Source organism: Trachemys scripta, chromosome 2 (assembly GCF_013100865.1).
Source record: "Trachemys scripta elegans isolate TJP31775 chromosome 2, CAS_Tse_1.0, whole genome shotgun sequence".
Classification (NCBI taxonomy): domain Eukaryota; kingdom Metazoa; phylum Chordata; order Testudines; family Emydidae; genus Trachemys; species Trachemys scripta.
In genome coordinates this window covers 199315473-199338932 of record NC_048299.1, presented here as the reverse complement: position 1 = coordinate 199338932, position 23460 = coordinate 199315473, and the positions used below count along the sequence as shown (strand labels likewise).

Genomic DNA, 23460 nt, shown 5'->3' with positions numbered 1-23460 from the left:
CCCTCGCGGGCCGCGCTGTGCGAGACGAGGGGTGGCGCTCGCGCGCCGCGGCGACTGTGAGGCTCGCGCGGCCGCGAGGCGGTGACGTCATCCCGAAGCGGGCGCCAAAAGGAGGAGGCGTTTTCTCGGGAACCCGCCCAGCCACGCTTGGGTGCGCGAGCTTGGCGCCCGCCCGCCTCACGGAGCCGTCCCGCAGCGCGGCAGCGAGCTGGGTTGGCTGCTGAGGTGCCGCGGGGTAACGGTCGCCGCGCGGCCTGGGTGTGGGTCCGGCAGGGAAGTGGGGCCGCCTCGCGCCCCTACCCGCAGCGCCGGGCCGAGGTGCTGCCACTCCCCGCGGGCCCGGCAGGTGGAGGAGGATGAGCGTCGTGTGCTACCTCCTGCGGGGGCAGTTGTAGCGGGGCCCCCAGCTGCCCCCCCCCCTGCTCCTGTAACAGCGGTGTACGTGGGCCGAAGGGGGCGCGGCGGCCCAGCTTTCTCTGGCCGGGTCTGACTGGGGGGGGGGCGAAGGAAACCTGCGGGGCAGTAACAGAACTAGCAGGGGAGGCTGATCATTAGCCAAGTGCCCCTTGGCCGTGCGCCTGTGTGATGGCGACAAGGCCAACACTGGGTCAGCGCCCACAGACCACCTGCCTGATAGGTAAGAGGAACAGGAGCAATGCCCCTGTGGATATATTTTTCTCACTATAACACCTGCCCTATCACCCATCTCGCCCCCACAGCAGAGGAAGGGGCCTGGAATCACATCACTGCTGAGAACATCACTTTCAATTGCTTCAATTGGGCGGCTGGAACAATTTGTATAATGAGGGTGCTGAGAGCCATTGAGCCAAACTATAAACCGTGTATATGATGAAAACCACTTCAAGCCAGCCCCCTATTCCAGCACTTATGCTAGGGTTTCAATTTTTGTAAGAATAATATGTCCACTGAACAACCAGGACAATTTATTTCATTACCAATCTTGTGTTCTCTTCTGTTTCAAAATGAAAAATGAGCTCTTAAAATACCAGCCAGATGGCAAGATGTTCGGTGAAATAAATTGCGGGTAAATATAAATTTAAAATGTTACAAAATAATGCCTAAATCTTTTAGAATAGCACAAAAGCAGAAATTGGTTTGGAAAAGATTAATGCAGAATCTTGATGGCTACATAGCTGCTGACTTAGGAACCATTTTTGACAAAGAATGCCAGAGAATATTGCAATAAAAACTTACTAGAAAAATCAGCTCATACTGTGGGAGAAACAAAGTGACTACCTTCAAAATTGCTGACCCTTATCCTGGTGTCTCACTCCTCTGTGATATTTTTATGTAATGAGATATATATATATATATATATATATATATATATATATATATATATATATAATTTGTTAATTTTCTTTCTACCTGAGCACATCTTTTAACTGTTAAAGCCTGTTGTCCGTCAGTTGCAGATACAATAGAAATAACTCCTCATTGTGCCACTGGATACCAAAGGTTGCCAACCTTAGGATTTAACAGTAATATGGGAAGGTTATAACCAAGAAGTAGGTCTAATGTCACACTGGTGATTAATATTGTGAAATTTGTATTATTATAAGGAAATATGGATACTGCTACTGTCTGTCACCAAACAGGGAGAAACAAGTTCTTTCTCAGACAGGAGAGCAGGCAGCTATTTACCTGTCTCCTAGGTAAATTAAGTATGATGGAATCAAAACAATGGAAGCCCTATTTACATACGAGGGGATGGGAAACCCACAGGAAGGAGAAAAAAGCATAAGGTCACCTTGCCTCTTGGAACGAAGTCATTGAACTTTAGAAGATGGCAGAGAGGGATAGCTCAGTGGTTTGAGCATTGGCCTGCTAAACCCAGGGTTGTGAGTTCAATCCTTGAGGGGGCCATTTAGGGAACTGGGATAAAAATCTGTCTGGGGATTGGTCCTTGCTTTGAGCAGGGGGTTGGACTAGATGATCTCCTGAGGTCCTTTCCAACCCTGATATTCTATGATTAAGATATAAGCAAAGACAGAAGCTGTCTTTGGCATCCATCAATAGGTTGCTTAACCAAGGCTGACTGCATAGCACACAGACTCTCAGGGTGTGACCTGCATGTTTGTTGAGGACTGTAAGCATCCCAGGCAGAGAGCTAGAGCAGCAAACCTGGGCGCCTCACAATGCTTTGCTACTGTAGGTCTCTGCAGTGTGAGCTACTCAGGCTTACCGAGTCGGTGACACAAGCTCTTACTGATCTGGAATGCACCCCAACCCCATGACAGAGCAAACAGAGACAAAGACTTGCTGATTTCTACCTGTTGATGCTAGAGCACTGTGTGATTGTTAGTTATGTGGCTGAATAAAAACAAGTATGTGCCTATGAGCAACATGACCTAAGGTTTTGGGTTACTTAAATTTAGCAGCACCACATAATGAAACAAATTACATGGGAACTCAACCAAGCATTAATAAACAGCTTAGCTTAAATTGTTAGTGGGAGACTTACTTATTTCCCTGTTGAAACTAGAAGAAAAAGTTTCTGACTGTATTCGGTCTTTAAGGTAATGATTTGCAAATTGTGAGCTTAGGACTAAAGATTTTACTTCCCAATTCACTTTTGAAACATGATTAAGCAGTAGAGATGGTCAACAAATAGGGCAAATGTATGACACAGCAAAACCAAATGTTTTTGCAAAAAGCCTAATGTATAAAATATTCCTACAGTGATCCCACATAAAATAAACTAAAAGGAAGAAAAAAGGACGGAAGTAAAAAATGGCATGGGGAAAGCATACATTTAAAATCAATTTTACATGATTTGCTAACGAGTTTACAAATTTTGGGGATGATGAAATGGTACTTCTTTTAATAAATGAAAATAGCAGCTATTCAGTAGAAATGTATTTGTGCATTAAGACACACAGTCTTAATTTAGCTTGCAATGCATATGGAGAAGGCACTGTGGTATCGCTTATGAGAAAGATAAGGAGAGACTGATTGGCTTTGACTCTAGAACTAGAAGAATCATGTACAAAGAAAAAGAGTCTCCATCCATAATTTTTGGTGTATGAAAATTCCACAACTATATAGCTGAAAATGTACCTTAGTTACTGACCACAACACCTTGATGGTCATGTTAAGGTTCTGTGTCAGCAGTATCTGCGCAAACCCCACTAGGAATGCAACACTGGGCATTGATCTTACTTATATTTATAATATTGAATATTGGAAGTCATTAGACCTTGGAAATGATAGCTCAGGGGTTGGCAACCTTTCAGAAGTGGTGTGCCGAGTCTTCATTTATTCACTCTAATTTAAGGTTTCGCGTGCCAGTAATACATTTTAATGTTTTTAGATGTCTCTTTCTCTAAGTCTATAATATAACTAAACTATTGTATGTGAAGTAAATAAGGTTTTTAAAATGTTTAAGAAGCTTCATTTAAATTTAAAATGGTCACTGGCCAGGACCCAGGCAGTGTGAGCGCCATTGAAAATGAGCTCGCGTGCCGCCTTTGGCACACGTGCCATAGGTTGCCTACCCCTGTGATAGCTTATCAATATCACCATATAAGGATCTTCAGAAGATATTGGTGAAGGGATTTGAGAAGACATTATTCTATCCCAAGTTTAACGAATGGGTGGCTGAGTTTTGTGGCTTAAGGAGGCTTTTCAACTGTACATAGTAAGATTTATTTCTGGTGACCAGGACTAGATTAAGATACCAGACAAAATCCTCAATTGGTATAAATCAGTGTAATGGCAATGAAATATCTGACCCAGCTGGTGTCAAGCACCATGGAAGTATCTGAACTGTTTGTACAAGGGCATAAGGTCTATATGACAGGAAACATAAATCTGTGGAGACTCTCCATCTAAGTGATCAACTCCCTTCTAGTGGACTTTCAGGGTCTGATTTTCATTCACTCCTGATTTATGCTGACATAATTCCATTTATTTCAAAGGACTCGCTCATAATTTACACTAGGGTGAGAGAAGAATCAGGCCCCTCAGAATTTTTTGAAGTAATTCCAATGATTCCAATGGTCAAGGAAACAGTCAGTACCAACCAGCAGGAAGAGAAGTGTTCAAGCACCGATGGTATTCTGCAATAGTACTATTACCTCTGGAAAAAATATCCTTGGAAATTCAGACTACATACCACAAACTGGAACAAGAAATGAATCCACAAAGCTTCAGAGACATCACCCAATCTGTACTCATAAATCTCCTACCCAAATGGAGATAAACAGTTAATCCAGTTAAAAACATATCTATACCTACAGGACCTAATCTGAATTTGTTCACAAGTTAAAAGAAGTCTACCTTGTTGTAATAATAATATAATAAAAGCACTTAATTTTAAAACAATTGTTAACTATTTTAAATCTAAGTATAAGAGACTATTTTGCATATCTTATATAAAATGTTAACAATCTGGTTGTTTTCTCTGTACCTTTGTGTATCTGTGTGTTTCCTCATATGTAATAGAGCAGAGGAGTGTAACAGTAATAGCATATAGTGACACATTCTTTATGCTCACACAACTCCCATCAAAATGAATGTAAATTGTACTTGCATACCCTATTAAAAATTAATAGAAGTTGCAGCTGCATATCTGATGGCAGAATTTAGCCCACTACATATTAAAGTAAATATTTAATAGACAACCTAATAAAAATGTAATATAACAATGTCAATGCAAGTTATTTTTATTATGCAAATCTTAATCTTTTCATAGTCTGACCTGTGTGCATTTAAATGTGCACCTTTAGTGTTGCAGAAACATACTGTAGGTTTTTGCATTTACAGTAGCTTTCTTGGATCAGATGCTTCTCTCTACTGTGCAGAATAAGCAAAAGAATAAGAAGATAAACACAAGGGGCCCAAAGTTAATTAAGGGGGGGGTAGCAAAACTTGTTCAGCATACTCTCCCATGGCATTTCCATGGGATGTAAGTGAATTTACTAGGGCAGAGGGGGATGGAGTCAGGGAGCAGATGCTTTGTGCATGATGCTCCCCTAGCAACCTGGCAGACCTCCCAGTTGAAATCTGCGTGGGAGTTAATGATGTGTCTTGCAGCATTAACTCCCCTCTGTAGTTTCTAGAATCCTTAGAGAAGAGGATAGCGTGAAGACACCCTGGGAGGGCTGGGCTGCAATATGGAGGGAATGACAGCACAGCCCTTGATCAAGCTATTCTACCAGGAAGAAGTGGGAGTCCTAGGAGCTGAGTAGAGTTAAAATGCCTTTTGATTCCCAAAATTCTACAGGATTGGAGGATCCTTAAGCTGTGCATTATTAAGGGGCTGTGTAACCTACTGTGTCTACAGTGTAGCCAAAATACTTTGTCCCGGAGACCTTGTTCACTTTGGCCCTAAATTACTATACTGCACTAACATTGCTTAAGTAGTTTTTACTTTAAGTAGTTCTCTTAGCAGAGGTTCATGTACACTTTGTGCCACAGATACACAAGGTTGTATGTGTATCTAAGATTGTGGGACAGTATACATTCTATTGTATTCTTAATGGTTCCCAATGGCTCATTTTTGGTTACCAGCTCACCCTTTTGGAACATTTCCTAGCAAAGTTGCCAAACGTAGCTGTTTGCATACTCATGTCTTTTCTCCCTGTCTGTTCTTTGCCCTGTTCTCGTGGGTTTTTTTTTTTTTTTTAAACTCTTCTTTTTTCTTGCACACCCATTGTTCGTCTGCTCCTTTCTTGCTCTTTCACTCTCAGTTCTCTTGGTCTACATCCAGTCCTTGCCTCCCTTCCAATCCCAATTACCTCTTTCCCCAGTGATCTTCTCTCTTCTGTCTCCCCACTTCCAGTGTTGGCATCCCTCTGCTCTCTCTTCACTGTTTTGGTGCTGTTCCCCTGCCCCCCCTCCCCCCGGTTCTGGGCTCCCCATTGCCTCCTTGCCCATTCCCGCTGCACATTCCCTCATGCTCTTTCTTCACCCCATGCTAAGCAATGTGCTCCCTGCCTGTTGCCATAGAGACTGTAGGGATCACCACTGTATAGCATCACCCATGGGAAGGGCGGAAGGGATGGCAATGAGTAGGAGCAGCAGTTCCCAGGAGAAAACTGAGGTTTGGTGCTCCACATGCTGGGACTCTTTGTCCTAACTAAAGAGGGTATTACAACATACAGATTAAACATTCAACCTTAACTTCGGTATTTCTTGAGTGGTTCCAATTGCTTTATTGGAGGGGTACTTTTGCATTTGATAAATAGTTAATATTTTTAAACACCGAAAATATAAAGTAATAAGTAAGAATTATTATTTCTATGCTGAGTTCCCTTTTTTGTGCAAATCATGAAGTGAATGCACTGTATAAAGAGGCTGGCCCCCTTTTATGGCTGGTTTATCGCTATGAACAGGTTCCTTAAGCACAGGGTCAGATATATTTTTGATTTACACAGCACACATGCCATATATCCCTATGAGACCAGTTGTCAGTTTTTAGTCCATTTGCAATTCAGTTTCAAGACAGATTTTTCAGTACGTAGTTAATGGAAGAGTTCATTTACTCCTTGGTCAAACATTTACTTGATGGTCTTAGTCTAGTAGTTTGATTAGGTTTAGAGCAGATTTCTTGGATAGTGTATGTGTTAGGGGTAGGCGTAAGGAGGGTGAGCCGTTTAGTTCTGGTTCAAGGTAGATTTGTATCTAGAAAACCATAGTGAGGAATCTTGCAATGCCCATGTATGAAATCCTTATTTTTAGTTACAAAATGTGTGTACGTTTGACGTTGCACAATGTTTTTCCCATGGACTGAATCTAATTGAACATGCCAAAATGTAAACAAGCGTCATTTACCATAAGCTAATTATTTTGTTTAAAAAACAAGTGAAAGCAGCTTCTGGTCTGTGACATTCATGCAGAAGACGTTGCCTCCAAAGTGAGCATATTCCATGACCGAGAAATCATGTTACTATATTGCTATAGCCCTCATCCCCCTTTCCCAATTCTTTGTTAACTGCACAGTAGCCCATGTCTAAAATTAGACTGTACAGTCTTTATGGCAGGAACAGTGGGCCAGAGTCTCCATTGCCTTATACTTTCATTTACACCTGTGCAGGCAAATACAAAGTGCTTTAATTCTGATTGTATAGTTTCTTACCCACAGGTGTAAATGGCTAAATAAGATGTAAGGATGTCAATACCCCTGGTGAAGTCACCTGCAAGGACTGAACCCAAGTCCACTGAATCTAAACACTTGAATCCATATGGTTTACACTAAAGAACAAGGGCCCTTAACTAGGAATCAAGATCCAGTAGCAGACTTCTGAACCTCACAAACTAGTGAGGAATAAAGAACCACACTGGGTTAAGGTGTGTTATAAAAGTCTGCAAAGAATAAGACCCTGTGTGTTTTTTATTTGTTCTATGAAGAACCTAGCATACTTTTGGGTGCTACAGTTGTTTCCTGCAACAACTGATGCAAAGCATGATTTCCTCTCTCTGAAAGCATATGGTTTAATAACCAGGGAATCACTGATTAAAGAAAATACTGAAACCAAGGGCCTAACAACAGCAACTTTGTATATACATCTAAATTTCCATAATTACAAAGCATTAGTATCAGCCACTGTTTGTGCATGACAACAAACAAACAAAAAGTAGAATAAAGTAGGAAATCACTCTCCTCCCTTCCCCTGCTTCACTTCCTCATCATTATAAAGTCAACAACAGTTCAGAGAGAGGCATGAATTTGCAGAGATTACAGGAATTCCTCTGGAGATTTTTTTCCTAATGTCAATATATTTAAGGAGGCTTCTCTAAGTAGTTGAAGAGAGTGTTTGGAGAAGCATATGTTAAAGACAGATGGATCACTTCACTGCCAAGTTTTGTGCAGCTCCATGTGTGACATTTATAAACTTTAATGAGAGAGTTTGCCTATTTACAAATAACTATGAACTTCAGTTTAGGGGAAAAAAGCATGATTTAGTGCTCGTGAAAGGCATGCTTCCCATACACCCTGCCATGCCAGCGGGACACAGTCCTGATCTGATGGGAAACTTCCTCTGATGGGGAACTTCCTTCAGGGGTAATAGGAGTAATTCATGACAATACAATTTTCAAGTCTCACTGCTGAGTCTGACAGTACATGCAAAGTGTGGTGGTCATTTTGTGATGTCAGAGCTGGAATGAGATCCACCACACTCCTCTCATATAGCAGGCACCAAACATCCATTAGATGGTGTCACTGTGCCTCAGTGGGTCACAACTGAGAATACCAAATTCAGGACAAACTGCTGAGAAATAGAGCGGACACACCCCAAAACTGGTGGTTATTCTCCCATAAGATATACCAAACCAGCAACACAAGTAAACTTCTGTTTCACCACACTGGCTAACAAGAAATCAGAACAGCGGTTTCCTTAGGCATTCCAGTCCTTGTATCACCATCAATAACTCTGAACTTAATGATGAATGGTTATTTAAAACCAATTTAATCAAACAAAAGGTTCTTCTGATCCCAAAAGACCAGCTACACACCCAGGTCAATATATAACTCAGATATTACCCAATAATCATGATGTTGCCAATGCTTTAGTATCTAAAATCTAAAGGTTTATTTATACAAAGAAAGAAAGGTGAGAGTTAAAATTGGTAAAGGAATCAAATACATACAATAATTGTAAAGTTCTTGGTTCAGGCTTGTAGCAGTGATGGAATAAACTGCTGGCTTGTTAAGTCTCTGGTTGCTGCCAAATCATTGGAAGGTCCTCAGTCCATTGGTTAGAATGCTCCCATTAGTATAAGTCCATAATCCAGAGGTTTGAGCAGGAAAGAGGCAAAATGGAGATGTTTCCAGCACCTCATCTCAAGTGAAGGGAATCCCATTGTTCTCACTTTGCAAACTTACAGGTAAAAGATGGATTTTGGAGTCACGTGGGCAAGTCACAGATCCATGCATAATTTCGCTTAGGGCTTGTCTACACTGGCAATTTACAGCGCTGCAACATTCTCACTCAGGGGTGTGAAAAAACATCCCTGTGCGCAGCAAGTTTCAGTGCTGTAAAGTGCAAGTGTAGACAGTGCACCAGCGCTGGGAGCTATGCCCCTCATGGAGGTGGGTTTTTTAGGGCACTGGGAGGGCTCTCTCCCAGTGCTCTGCTGTGACCACACAAGCCAAGTTAAAGAGCTGCTGTGGCAGTGCTTTCACTGCCAGTGTAGACTAGCCCTTAGTCATATCAGGAAAGTCCATTACCTGTAGATAGGCATCTCCCATGGTCCATTGTGAGTTAAGTGTTCCTTGATGAGCCATTTAATTTGAATAGTCCCTTCAAGATAAAATAAAATAAAATTTAAATTAATGGAGATATCCCATCTTCTAGAACTGGAAGGGACCTTGAAAGGTCATCGAGTCCAGCCCCCTGCCTTCACTAGCAGGACCAAGTACTGATTTTTCCCCAGATCCCTAAATGGCCCCTCAAGGATTGAACTCAGAACCCTGGGTTAAGCAGGCCAATGCTCAAACCACTGAGCTATTCCTCCCCCCGAAATGTACAGGCTGAATAAATTGTGGGTGTTACCTCAGGAGCAAACATTTGAAATTCAGGTATAGAGCCAATACTCATAACTTCAAATACAAAAATGATACATGTATACAAATAGCATAATTATATTCAGTGAATCATAACCTTTCCATAGACATCTTACATGCCACATTTTGTACAAGATTTGTTGCAATTATATAACAGTGGTAGCAACAATGATCTACAAGGTCATAGTTTAACCAGATAATGTCACAGATGGAAAAACTTTCAGCCCTTAATGAACTGGACTAGATTCTAACTATAGACAAAAAGTTCCATAGCCCATCAGCAGTGTTAAAATCGCTGGTTATCACCTGTTTAGGAAGGATAGACAAGGCCGGATTAACCTTTTGTGAGCCCCGGCACCTGGACCGAGACCCCACTTTGCCCGAAGGCCCTGCCCATGATCTGCCTGAAACCCCACCCCTGCTCAGCCTCTCCCCTTGAGGTTCCTCCCACTGCTGGTGGGGGAGAAGCGGGGGGGGGGGGGAGAGAGGAGCCAGTGGCTGGCTTACAGACAGGGGGGAGGGGACAGAGAGGAGAAAGCAGCAGATGGAGGGGAGGGGGCAGAGAGGAGCAAGTGGTGGGCAGGGTCTCGGGGGAAGAGGCCAAGTGGGGGTGGGGCCTACTGAGCGTGGGCCCGGCACCAAGGCAGCATTGCAACCATTGTGAACCCGGTACTAAGGATAGAATGGGTTAAGAGGTGGAATGGTGGCACCCTACTTTAAAGACACTGTTTCCTGTTTTAGAGTTACTGATAATTTAGAACCACAGAATTTTAAATGGATATGGTTCAATGTGCTAACTAATAAAGTGGGTGTCTGTTACAGACCATTGAATTGAATTAGAGAACAGGATGAGTCACTCCTTAAGCATGTGTCTGTAATATATGGAAAGAAAATTTCTGTTATTCTGGGGGACTTCAGTTTAGGAGATATATGCTGGAGGACTCATGCAGCCAGTAGCAAAACATTATTAGACATTCTAGAAATATAGAGAGAATTTTGAAACACAAAAAGCTATTGCACTCAACATGGGGTAATTACTTTGTACCTGAATTATGATGGATAGAAATGAATTAGTTACTGAACTGGAACTTGCTGGTTGCCTAAGGACCAGTGATTGTGACCTGTTTACATTCAGTGTTGGCAACCAGAGGACAGCCCCAACTGGTAATATACTTACCAGGGCCGGCTCCAGGCACCAGCCCACCAAGCATGTGCTTGGGGTGGCGCCTGGAGGGGGGCGGCGCGGCGGGGCCCCAGCCGGGCTCGCCGCCCTCCCCCCGGTGCTCTGGCCGGTTGGGGAGAGCGGCCCCGGCCGGGCTCGCCACCCTCCCCCCGCGCTCCGGCTGGTCAGGGAGAGCGGAGAGCCCCGGCCGGGCTCGCCGCCCCCCCCCTGGTGCTCTGGCCGCCCGGGAGAGGGGAGAGCCCTGGGAGGGCTCTCCGCCCCCCTCCTGGTGCTCTGGCCGCCGGAGGCTCTCCACCCTCCCCCCGGCGCTCTGGCCACCGGGGAGAGCGGAGACCCCCGGCTGGGCTCGGTGCCCTCCCCTGCCGCGTTGATGGGGGGGAGGGGGCGGCGGGTAGCTTTTTTGCTTAGGGCGGCAAAAAAGCCAGAGCCGGCCCTGATACTTACTTAGTGATTCAAAAGATTTAATTTCCCAAAGCTGAGGAAAATTGATTGTGAGGAAAAATTTAGACGGAAAAAATGTAAATAAAAATTGGGAGTTCTTTAAGAAGAGTTGTTAGATGGCCAAAAAGTCATGATTCCACAATCAAGAAAGAGGACAACTTTTTATATAAAAGCCCACCCTAATTCAGTGGTGAACTGGAGGCAGCAATTAGAATAAAAAACAACAACAATATATCACAAATAGAAAAAATGGGAAATAGATAGCTATTGATATACATTGGAAGTTATGAAGTATAGAAAATTGATGAGTGAAGCTAAAGACATCATGGAAAAATCCATGACTGGCAGGACTAAGGAAAATAAGGGTTTTTTTTAATGAAAGAAATCCTACCATCAGTATAGGTCTGTTACTAGATGGAGATGATAAAATTTTTAATAATGCTACAGAAAAGGCAGAAGTATTAAATACATATATCTGTTTTGTATTCGGAAAGAAGCAGGATGATGTACTCATATCATATGAGGATGATGAAGTACTTTCCAGTCCATTAGTAACCAACAAGTATGTTGAACAACATCTACTAGGGATAAACATTTTAAAATCAGCAGACATAAATAATTTGAACTCAAAAGTCCCAAAAGAGCTGGATCAGGAGATCTGTGGCCCACTAATGTTAATTTTTAATAAAACTTGGAATACCAGGGAAATTACAGAAGACTGGAAGCATGCCAATGTTGTGCCAATATTCATAATGGGCAAGTGGGGTGACCTGAATAACTGTAGGCAGTTAGCCAAACATCAATCCCAGGAAAAATTATGGAAAATCTTATATGGGATTCATCTAATAAAGAATTGTAAGATAGGAATATAATTAATGCCAGTCAACATGTCTTAATAAAAAATAGATGTTATCAAACAAGTCTGATTTCATTCCTTGATGAGGTTACTGCTGATAAAGGTAGCAGCATAGATGTAATATACTTAGATTTTTGACTTAGTATCATGCACCATTCTGATTAAAAAATAATACTGTACCCATTAAATGAATTAAGAACTGGCTAACTGATAGATCTCAGAAGGTTGTTGTCAGTTCATTGAATGGGGGTTTCTAGTGAGGTTCTGCAGGGATCGGTACTAGGCCTGACACTATTCAACATTTTCATCAATGATCTAGAAGGAAATATAAAATCACTGCTGATAAAAAGGATTGGTAGAGAAATAGATAATGGTGAGGACAGGGCAGTCATACAGAGCAATTTGGATTGTAGGATAAGCTGGGTCCATTCAAACAAACTGCATTTTAATACGACCAAATGTAATACATCTAGGAATAAAAAATGTAGGCCATATCTACAGAATGGGGGCCTGTATCCTGGAGAGCAGTAAGACTGAAAATGGATCTAGGGGTCATAGTGGACAAGCAGCTCAACACGAGCTCCTAGTGTGATGCTGTGGCAAAAAGGGGCTAATATGATTATTGGATGTATAAACAGGGGAATAGTGAGAAGGAGTAGGGAGGTGATTTTACCCAAAGATATGGTATTGGTGAGGCTGATACTGGTATATTGCGTACAGTTCTGGTCCCATGTTTTAAAAAGGATGTTGAAAAACTGGAGAGGGTTCAGAAAAGAGCCACAAAAATGTTTTAAGGGCTGGAGACTTACCATGAGAGACTTAAAGAGCTCAATCTGTTTAGCTTATCACAAAGAAGATTGAGAGGTGTTTAAACACTTTCATAGGTAGAAAATATGGGGTACTAAAACACTCTCTAGTCTTGCAGAGAAAGGCATAACAAGATCCAATGGCTAAAAGCTGAAGCCAGACAAATTCAAATCAGAAATAAAGCACTAATGTTTAATAATGAGCGTGATTAAACATTGCAGCAAACTATTAAGGGAAGTGGTAGATTCTGTATCTCCTTAAAGTCTTCAAATCATGACCCGGATGCCTTTCTGGAAGATGCAAGTTAGTCAAACACAAGTTATTGGACTCAATGCAGGGATAACTGGGTGATATTTGCATTTAGGAGCAGATCCTGCTCCCCTTGAAGTCACTGGGAGTTTTGCCATTGATTACAAGAGAAGCAGCCCTGGGCCCTTAATTTCTAACTTGCTCTATAGGCGAAACTGACATATCAACTACATTAAAAATTCTTGGACAACTAACTGTATATTTTTGAGAGATGAATTCATGGAGTGAAGAGAATTATATTTAACTTTTTCAATTATTTTTTAAAGATACTCCTCTCTAAGACTATAGACACTGTGACAGACGCAGACCAGTGGGGCACAGGAGTCTGGTAGAGGGCAAATATACTGGTCACTGGATGAGTAGTTTTCTGTTCCCTGAGTGACCAGACCAGGGGCTGCACTAGAGTAATCAGGAACCTGTTAGAACCAGTTAAGGCAGGCAGGCTAATTAGGACACCTGGGTTTTAAAAGGAGCTCACTTCAGTTTGTGGTGTGAGTGTGAGGAGTTGGGAGCAAGAGGTGCAAGGAGCTGAGAGGGTGTGCTGCTGGATGACTGAGGAGCACAAGTGTTATCAGACACCAGGAGGAAGGTCCTGTGATGAGAACAAGGAAGGTGTTTGGAGGAGGCCATGGGGAAGTAGCCCAGGGAGTTGTAGCTGTCATGCAGCTGTTACAGGAGGCACTATAGACAGCTGCAGTCCACAGGGCCCTGGGCTGGAACCCGGAGTAGAGGGTGGGCCCGAGTTCCCCACAAACCTCCCAATTGACCTGGACTGTGGGTTCTTCCAGAGGGGAAGGTCTCTGGGCTGTTCCCCAACCCACATGGTGAATCTCTGAGGCAAGAAAATCCACCAATAAGCGCAGGACCCACCAAGATAGAGGAGGAACTTTGTCATAACACATATACAAATATTTTTAAAGTGCCTACAGCTTTATTTAGACCCCAAATTTAGGTAATTTTGGGGTAAAATGATATTATAAATCAATATTTTTTGTTTTGGGTTTAAACATTCTCCTGCATCTTCCGCATTTCTGGAATCACAACATTGCAATAGAGTCTGAGACTCAGAGAGATAGATTAAAATGACATGTAAACAAAATTTCAGTGGATTTGTCTATTTTCATTACCTCCTCCTATTCAGCCCTCCAACATTCTACAGCAGCCTTCTGCACCTGGGGCCTGATCCAGCCCCCACTGAAGTCAATGGAAAAAACTTCCATTAACTTCAGTGGGAATTAGATCAGGCCTGAAGAAGATGGGGCTGACTGTGCATCTTAATGCATGAACCACCATCCTTGTTCTCTCTGTCAAGTGATAAATCAAAAGCAATTAGTGCTAATTAACTACCTGAGCCCTGTTTCTTGTAAGGTGAAGAACAATTACATATCACAGTCTGATTTGATCATACATTAAAAATTATGAAGCATTAGACAACTTGCTGAAATCAAACGCATTGCCTTCTTTGTCCCTACTAACTCAAGGTCAGATTCTGCAAGAACAGTACTGAATCATGTGAATAATCCTATTGACTTCAATGAGACTACTTCCATTATTTAGTACGACTCAATGTGAATAAAGGTTGCAGAGTCCAGACCTCAGTGACTATACTGAAGAAGGATATTAGATTTACTTGGCATGACCAAAGAAATCTACATTAGCTGGTTATGAGACCTAAGGTCTGTTCCAAATGTTCATATACATTATACTCATGTACTTTACTCCTTTACTATGCTCAAATACATTGCCCAGAAGAGACATCAGGTTAATTAGCTGGTAGCTGTATGGTTCTTCCTTAAATATAAGTGCGTTATGTACTAACTTTTCCTTTTTACAATAATCAGGAAATATGAGGGGAGGAGCGGGCAGGAGAGAGAGAGAAGGGGGCTGCCAGGGCTACAGCAGGGGCGTTGCCACGTGACCCCTCCCGCTGCGCTGCCGCCTGCCGCGAGGGCTCCGCTCCAGTCGGCGGGGAGGGAAGGAAGAGGACTGCCCTGCAGGGCGCTCTGGTTCTCCGCGCCGCCGCCCCCCACAGGGCGGCCAGAGTGGAACAAACAAACAAAAAAGGGCCGTGCCGCCCTAGGATTGGGCAGAATGCCACCTCGAACAATCTGCCGCCCCAAGCACCAGCTTGCTCAGCTGGTGCCTGGAGCTGGCCCTGCTTCCAGGGGGTTGGCTTCATTAACAAAGAAATAAACAATTAGGCTGGGATTTTCAAAAGATCTTAAGGGAATTAAGTGCCCAAATCCCTTAGCCTTCTTTAAAAATTTCAACCTTAGATAACAGCATTCAGTTCAAACCTTCCCTAGACTCAGCTGCTCCTAGAGGTCCAACCTCAGTACTACTCCGCACAAACCATAGACCCTCCTCTCTTCTTGGAGACCAGCTCCTGACTCTCTTAGATATGTGAGGTGTTATGAAGTATCTCAGTGAACCAGCAATTCCTTTCTCTGCAGGATCATCACCTGCTAACAGGGTAGAGTATTTCAGGCAAGCATTGGCAGGCTTTTATGTATCTACCCTCACCGGAGTGACATCCAAGACATACTCTCTCTTTTTCCACATGCAACCAGTTGGAGTCCAGTGCCCAAAGACCTGAGAGCCACAGCATTGCCTTTTCTGCAACCATGAAGTTCACTCCCCCCTAGAGCCCAAAAGAGAAAGAGAAAGTGCTTAGGGAAATAAGAGAACTAATATCTCTATGAGTTGGCCTTTAATACTTTTATGTCTGGCTGTCCTTTTGAGCACAAGTGACTTGAATGGTTCTGCTGCTCAAGTCATCCTCAGTGTTTGGATGCACCCTAAGCCCACCAGCGTGGTTATGATATTGGTAGTGAGGCTTGAAAATGTCTCAAACTATGTTTAGTCATGCATTGTTGAGAAAAATGGTATATTAGAAACACAGGTAGAACTGAACTGGATTCTTGATGGAGTTGTACAGCAGTCTAGATGGGTTTCAAACAATTTTAGGTATATATCTTCACTTACTACCATTAAGATAAAACAGGGGGAGTTATGTAGAAAGCCTACTATTAAGGATAAAGTCACACATACCAACAGAAATAGCTTCACAGCCCCTCTACGCACATCAAGGAGTTCAACCATTAAATGGTCTCCCATAGTGGGGCATAGTATTGCTGAATACCACATGCTGCTGCAAAATATTCATGAACACTTGAAATCTGAAGTGCTTGCATTAGAAAATGAATGTCGGAAAACAATCACAAGGCAATGCTGCTGTACATCCCCCTCCCTCCCTCCACTCCGTTAGCAGTGCTGGCTGCTGGTAGATACCTTTCCTAAGAAAAAGTAACCTAGTTGTACTTTGTGTTTAAAAAACAGCTTGGGATGCTTACCTACTAGCTCATTGAACATTAGTCAAAAAAGAAGCTGACAAAATGTGCCTGTGCTGTAATTACCAATATGTATTTTTAACTGGGCTAACAATGAAAGAACTGTGCAACGTTTACTTTCTCTGACACATATATGTGCAGTAGGATAGATCAGTTGAATATGTGGGTGGAAACCCACAGTAAGAATGTGGGCACAGATACTGCGTTTGGCTACTAGTGAAATCGCATAATACAGCGAATATAAAATTTACTATTTGAAAAGCTGTGTAAATAAGTAGCCACTGAAATAGCTACAAATCATGTGTGCTTGCTTGGCTCCACTTACACTTTGTGACCATTCTTCACTGATCACTGAATCTTTTCAAAGCTACAGGACATTCTCAAACAAAATGGAACATTTCCAACAGTCATGACTTCCAACCTGTGCGGCGCAAGTTAACATTACTCAGTCATTATAAGTAAAAATAGACTGAATAACCATCAAGCTCGCTTATCTCCACATTACTCACAGTCTTGCTTTTCCTAATGGATACTTTGGCCCTGAACACCCTCTAGCTTTTCAGCCAAAGCCATTATTGATATAGCTACAGTCTCTAAGTGTGTCTTCCAAGCTTCTTTGCTTGCTGTAACTAAATACTTCAAAATCAGGTAGGGTTGTAGAACATTGCCTCAATCACCTGGGACAATCATGCATGCAAATGCCATTTATAAGGCTGCAGAAGTTGCATTATCACAACTATTAGTGGCTTACAGCTGAACCACGTTTATTGTTCAACCTCTTGGAAGGTATGGCTTAGCATTGTCCCTTGTGTTCTTTCCTCCACAATTCCCCTACAAGTATTATTTTGACACTGATTCAGAGCTAGATTCTGAGGAATATTGGGAAGAAGAGAACATCTACCCCCCCCCCCCCATTTTGGAAAACCTTTGAGTAATTCTACAACCCAAGTACAAGTATGATTGTGACACAGATTAAGGCCTTGTCTACACTACCAGGGAAATTCAATCTAAGCTATAAGAAGAACAGGAGTACTTGTGGCACCTTAGAGACTAACAAATTTATTAGAGCATAAACTTTCATGGACTACAGCCCACTTCTTCGGATGCATATGCTACTCTGAAATCTAAGCTATGCAATTTGGGCTACGTGAATAGTGTAACTCAAATTGACCTAGTTTAGATCTACTTACCGTGGGGTCCACACTACGTGATGTCAACGGGAGATGCTCTCCCGTTGATTCCCCCTATTCATCTCGATCCAGTGGAGTACAGGAGTTGACGGGAGAGTGATCTGCAGTCGATTTAGTGGATCTTCACTAGACCCGCTAAAATGACTGCCAATGCATCAATCACTACTTGTCAATCCCCCAGTAAGTGTAGACAAGTCCTAAGACATAGCTACTTCTCCAGACTACTGAGACACCTTGCATCTGAGGCACAAATAGATGTGTACTGCTCAGGATTGAGTTTCTGTAGCACTTTCTCCCTAACTATATGTATGTTGTACATATTATAAGGGGGCACATTTTTTCAGGATATCTGTACAGTAGTTCAGGCTACGGTGTCCCAACTAATTCCATATTTGAAGAGCAGCTCTTCCAGTCTTGGATTACAGGACTGACATAAATCCCATTGAAATCAATGGAAAGACTCCCTTTCATTACAGTGGGCTTTGCATGACTTTCTACCTCCACATAAGCGTTTCCTGTTCAAGTTTCATCCATCCCTAAACCAACCAGGTCTTATTACTACTGATGTTCACATCAATCTGGTGTAGACATTCCAAGTGGGCAAAGAAATCATATGCATGCAGCACTGCCATTGCAGTATGACCACCACTCACCATGTATCTGAGTCAAAAATGTTTTGTGTACAGAACATACTGCTGGTGTGTATTAAATCAACCTATGAATGTCTCAGGTGTCCAGAGCAAGTGCAGATATGGAGAACGGCTTTAGTTACTCATTTTAACTTGTAGAAAGTTCATTCATTAGGTATATTGTGCCAAAAGACAAAGAAAGCATCATTCAAATATTGGCAGCTACTGAATGTGAAACTGTATCTAAAACACAAAAAATAAAGAAATAAACAGTCTGTAAAAGAGATAAGGTACCATTGCTCATATTTCATTCCCTTTATGGAGGTTTCATCCTTACCATACAAACACTGCAATATCTATAAATATGTTGTAAGCCACCATCTCTTTCTACAAATGCACAGATTACTATGGTCATCTAGTACTGTACTTTTGAGAACCTCACAACCCTTGCTCAGCCTTGTGTCATGCAGTGAAAGAATAATCAGGAAGGGGTACATTCAGGGCCGTCCCTAGGGGGTACAGAGTCTGGGACAAATCAGCCTATATGGGCCCTCCTTAACATTTTTTATAGAGGTGAAATCTGATATGGAGAGGGGACATCAGTGCTGGAGGGGGGCAAAGGATGATGGAGAGTCACACGGTGGCACCTGTGCTAGGGGCAAGGGAGCTTCCTGTGCTGGGGGGTTCCAGAAAAGGGAGGTTCGCGGTGGAAGGGCAATGGATGGGGTCAGCCTGGGACTGGCATGTTCCGGCAGGGGTAAGGATAGTTCAGTGGTTTGAGCATTGGCCTGCTAAACCCAGGATTGTGTGTTCAATCCTTGAGGGGGCCATTTAGGAATCTGGGGCAAAAATCTGTTTGGGGATTGGTCCTGCTTTGAGAAGGGGGTTGGACTAGATAACCTCCTGAGGTCCCTTCCAACCCTGATATTCTATGATGCTGGCGGCTGGTGTGGTGGCAGGTGAAAAAGAAATACAACGCGTGCTTCCTGCTGCCAGTGCCAGGCCCCCTGTTAGCCTCCCTAGGCCAGCCAGGCCCCCCCAGGCACCTCCCAACTGCTCTGGTTGGCCTAGCTCTCCGCATGACACATGCACACTGAAGCACGGGGACCCCCAAAGTATGGGGCCTGGAGCACTTGCCCCGATTTGCCATATCTAAGGGACAGCTCTGGGTACATTTTTGGTCATCAGCCTGACTGAAGTATAAATGAAATTTGCTATCTATGTCAGGAAGGAACCTCTTTGGTGATAGAAGCAACCAAAGGTTAGAAGTTCTACGCAATGCACATGTAACTGCAGACCGCCATAACTGATAACACACAAGCATATTAAAACAGCCCACAGTGCTAAGATTTTTCTTGCCTCAAATATATTCAACAGCTTGTTGTTGATGTTTCTGCTAGCTATTTAATTTTCTGCCCATTGATGCCTGAGGGAATAGTGCTAACATATTCTGAAAACAGCAATTTAGGTCACATAATTGAGCGTCTAAACAATAAACAGCCTGTTTCCAGTAAGTCTCTAATGGACAAAAAATCGTGAGAAGTAAGAATGAGGTAGCAATATTATTAACCTCATCAGCTGTAAATATCTCAGCTTATAAAGAAACCGGTGTCTAGTGAATTTATGTTGCTATCATTTCACTATCAAAAGTATTTCCTTTCAAATGTGCAACATCCATCGTATATTTTGTCAACCAAGGCCATTTCATTTTTATCTTATGTGGCGCACACACTTATATCAAGATAGACAATGTTTGCTTGTTTTTAGTACAAAAGAACCTCAAAGATACGAACACCAGAGTTAACGGACTGCCCGGTCGACCGGACACCACTGAAATCGGAAGTAACCAATCAGGCAGCAGCAGAGACAAAAGCAAATACTGTACTGTGCCTGTATTGCATCTTAAAGGTAGGCACATCTGGTTTGCCTGTCCCCACGTGCAGGGCAGCCACTTCCAGCAAGAGGCTGGGGCTGTCAGCCAAAGGCAGCCAGAGCCAGAAGACCAGGAGCCGCGCAGGGTTCCGCGCCCCTTTCACCCCTCCTCCCTTCTGGGACGTGCTGTTTTTTACCCTCCTTCATCTGGGAGAGGGACCACGCTGTTTTCATTCACACACATCCACCTACCGCAGGCTGGGGACAAGCTTGAAAACTCAAGCTGGCACTGAGTAGGGAGCTCAGTTGCTGCCGAAACCTGGCCTGGAGTCTCAGCTGCTGCATCTGGAGCCCGAACTGTGCTTTGTTCAGAGTTACGAACATTTCAGAGTTTACCGACAACCTCCGTTCCCAAGATGTCCATAACACTGAGGTTCTACTGTAGTGCATGGTATTAAAGGCTGTAGCATGGGGTTGGATACACTAGGAACACAACATTAAATATCCTAACATTAAGGAGATTTGGTACAGTGATCCTCTGAGAGTCATGCTCATGATATAATTTCTATATCAAATATGTGCAGCTATTATACATTAATATGGGCTACCTGGAAGCATCTAAAAACAACATTGGCCAGATCCCAATGGAGCTACACTGACTTCCATGAGCTGAGAATCTGGCCCCATCAATTTCTGGTTTGCTTTGTTAATGTCAGAGATACAGATAATTAATTTTAAAATTTTAAATGAGTATTAGAAAAATAGTTTATAGTATACACAAAGTCACCCACTGTCGCAATATCATGAATGGTACTCCCTTTGCACTGGTTACTGGTGTACAATTTATTCCAATTTTTCAAAGCGATAGCTGTACATTAAAATTCTTCATGGCATAGTCATGAAACTTAGAACATAAAAGAGCAGCTTTATAAACAGAACACCAGACCATATTTCAAACAGGTGTTCTGAAATGTTACCTCTCCAGTCGTAATTGGAGGCGGGGGGTTATACCACATACATTAATCCACAAATAGGTAAGTTGTAACTATTTCCGAAGCCTAATTTTTATAACAATTCCTTAAAACCAAAAGCAAATATGCAAGTTATTACCAAGTAGATATATTTCACACACTCACAATTATGGGTAAAAACAACAAGGAGTCTGGTGGCACCTTAAAGACTAACAGATTTATTTGGGCATAAGCTTTCGTGAGTAAAAACCTCACTTCTTCGGATGTTTTTACTCACGAAAGCTTATGCCCAAATAAATCTGTTAGTCTTTAAGGTGCCACCAGACTCCTTGTTGTTTTTGTAGATACAGACTAACACGGCTACCTCCTGATACTTGACACAATTATGGGTGTGATTCTCCAGGAGACCAACAGGGGCAGCCCTTACTTAGGTCACTTGTTTTAAGTACTGTATCCATTTATGAAAATCTTGACCTATCAGAGTAGCACATACCAGAGAAGGTAGATCACAGTATCTCTAGGCAATAACACTGCTCTGTGTTTACTTTGATTTTTATTCTGTACCTACATATTTAAGAGAGCACTAATATTTCATGCACTGTGGAGCAGAAGTCAGAAACATATCAGTAGTAATGTTTACTGAGTTTGATAAAGTACCACTAGTCTCCCAGTGTAGTACATAGCTGCTATTTCTATTACCTTTTGATTAGTATGTTGCATACTGTTCACAGTATTCATAGTTTGCCATCACAATTACAAGAACTGCATGGTTGTATGTAGTCAGCTCAGCGCCCACATGTGTAAATCTTATATCAAACGGCTTATTCTTCCAATATTCTTTGATAAGCATTACTTATCCTGTAATGGCCCCAAAGTACCTATACATACGAATTCCTTAAATGGAAAAAACAAAACCATAAATCTTGGTCATTCAAGTTACTGTTACTTGTCCTCAAATGTGCCATGTGTTGCTTACAGTAGTCTATGAAAACAATAATACAAATGAGGCTTATTGAGTTCTTGGACACTCATCACAGACACTGAATTATTTAACCATGATTTTAGGGCTAAAACCTAGTAATACTATGATAAATGACAGAACTCAAGAACCACAAAACACACATGGTATCCCAATTATACATTGTAATTAACAATGGTAGGCTACAGTAAGCATATAGAAACATCAGGTCTGTTCTCGTTTACGCTGGCAGAGTAGGGGGGCCTTAAAGTGTTCATAAGTGTAATTCATGCCCACTTTAAGGCCCCATTACACTTCCAGAGTGGTGCTAAGGGACCCAAGCACAAATGAGAATCAAGTACACTGTTTATTTCTTCCACAATCTCTCGGTCACCGAGATTGAGTCTTGGCATTTTTTGTTCCCCTTTTTTGCTTTGTGTGTTTCCTACTGTATGTATCCAATGACAGCGGCTGTATCTTTTCCATCAAATCCCTTGGAAAGTTCTTTATTTCTGCAGCTACCATAATGTGGAGTTTACTCCTATTTTCTTGGTCACTCATCTGTAGATGATCTGGTAGCTGTTTCTTCATTTTAACAGCGTTTCAAGCCAGTAGCACAGGTGGGGATTCAGAGCTCTACCTCCGTGAATTTGTTCAAGGATTTATTATTATTTGTAATTCATTTGTTTTGATTAAAAATCATTTTGTTAAGCAGACTTTGTTAGCCTGCCATCCTTTCTAATACTGTGTTTTGCCGCTTTGCTTCAATTTCACAGCAGTGGGTATATTTCTTCTCAACCTCTTCTGGTTTTCTCCTACCTCTCTAATCGCTTCTTCAAAGCGTCCTCATGCGCCCTCCAACTTTCTGCAGGAGTTCCACAGGGCTCTGTCCCTGGTCCCCTTCTCTTCTCCTTCTACACCTTATCTCTGAGTAATTTCATCCACAAATACATATTCAACTACCATTTCTATGTTGGCAAGTTACAGCTCTACCCTCTACTCCAGATCTGTCTTTTGTCTGAACCAAAAATCTCAGCCCCTTTCCCTGACATCTCCTTCTGGACATCTAGCTGTTGGCTCAGGATCAACATGGCTAAAAAGACAGCTCTTAATCGCTCCCTCCTCCTAAAGTCCTCCCTACTACCTCCTTTCTTGATCATTGTGGACACCACCATCCTGCCAGTCATGCAGGCCCATAACCTGAGTGTCATCTTTGACTCAGATCTGTCTCTAGGTGCTCACATCCAGACAATGTCTAAATCTTACAGATATTTTCTGCATAATATCTCTAAGATATGGCCTCTCTTATCCAGCCACACAGCCAAAATTCTCATCCAGGCGCTCACCAGGTCATGTCTCAAT

General features: G+C 42.5%; 1 long non-coding RNA gene across 1 annotated transcript; it reads left to right on the top strand.

Annotated features, from left to right (window-relative positions):
* Positions 1-42: 42 nt before the first annotated feature.
* LOC117873372 lies at positions 43-4414 on the top strand. The gene is made up of 2 exons (XR_004644702.1): positions 43-637; positions 3942-4414. It is a non-coding gene; the product is annotated as an uncharacterized LOC117873372 (long non-coding RNA).
* Positions 4415-23460: the final 19046 nt, after the last annotated feature.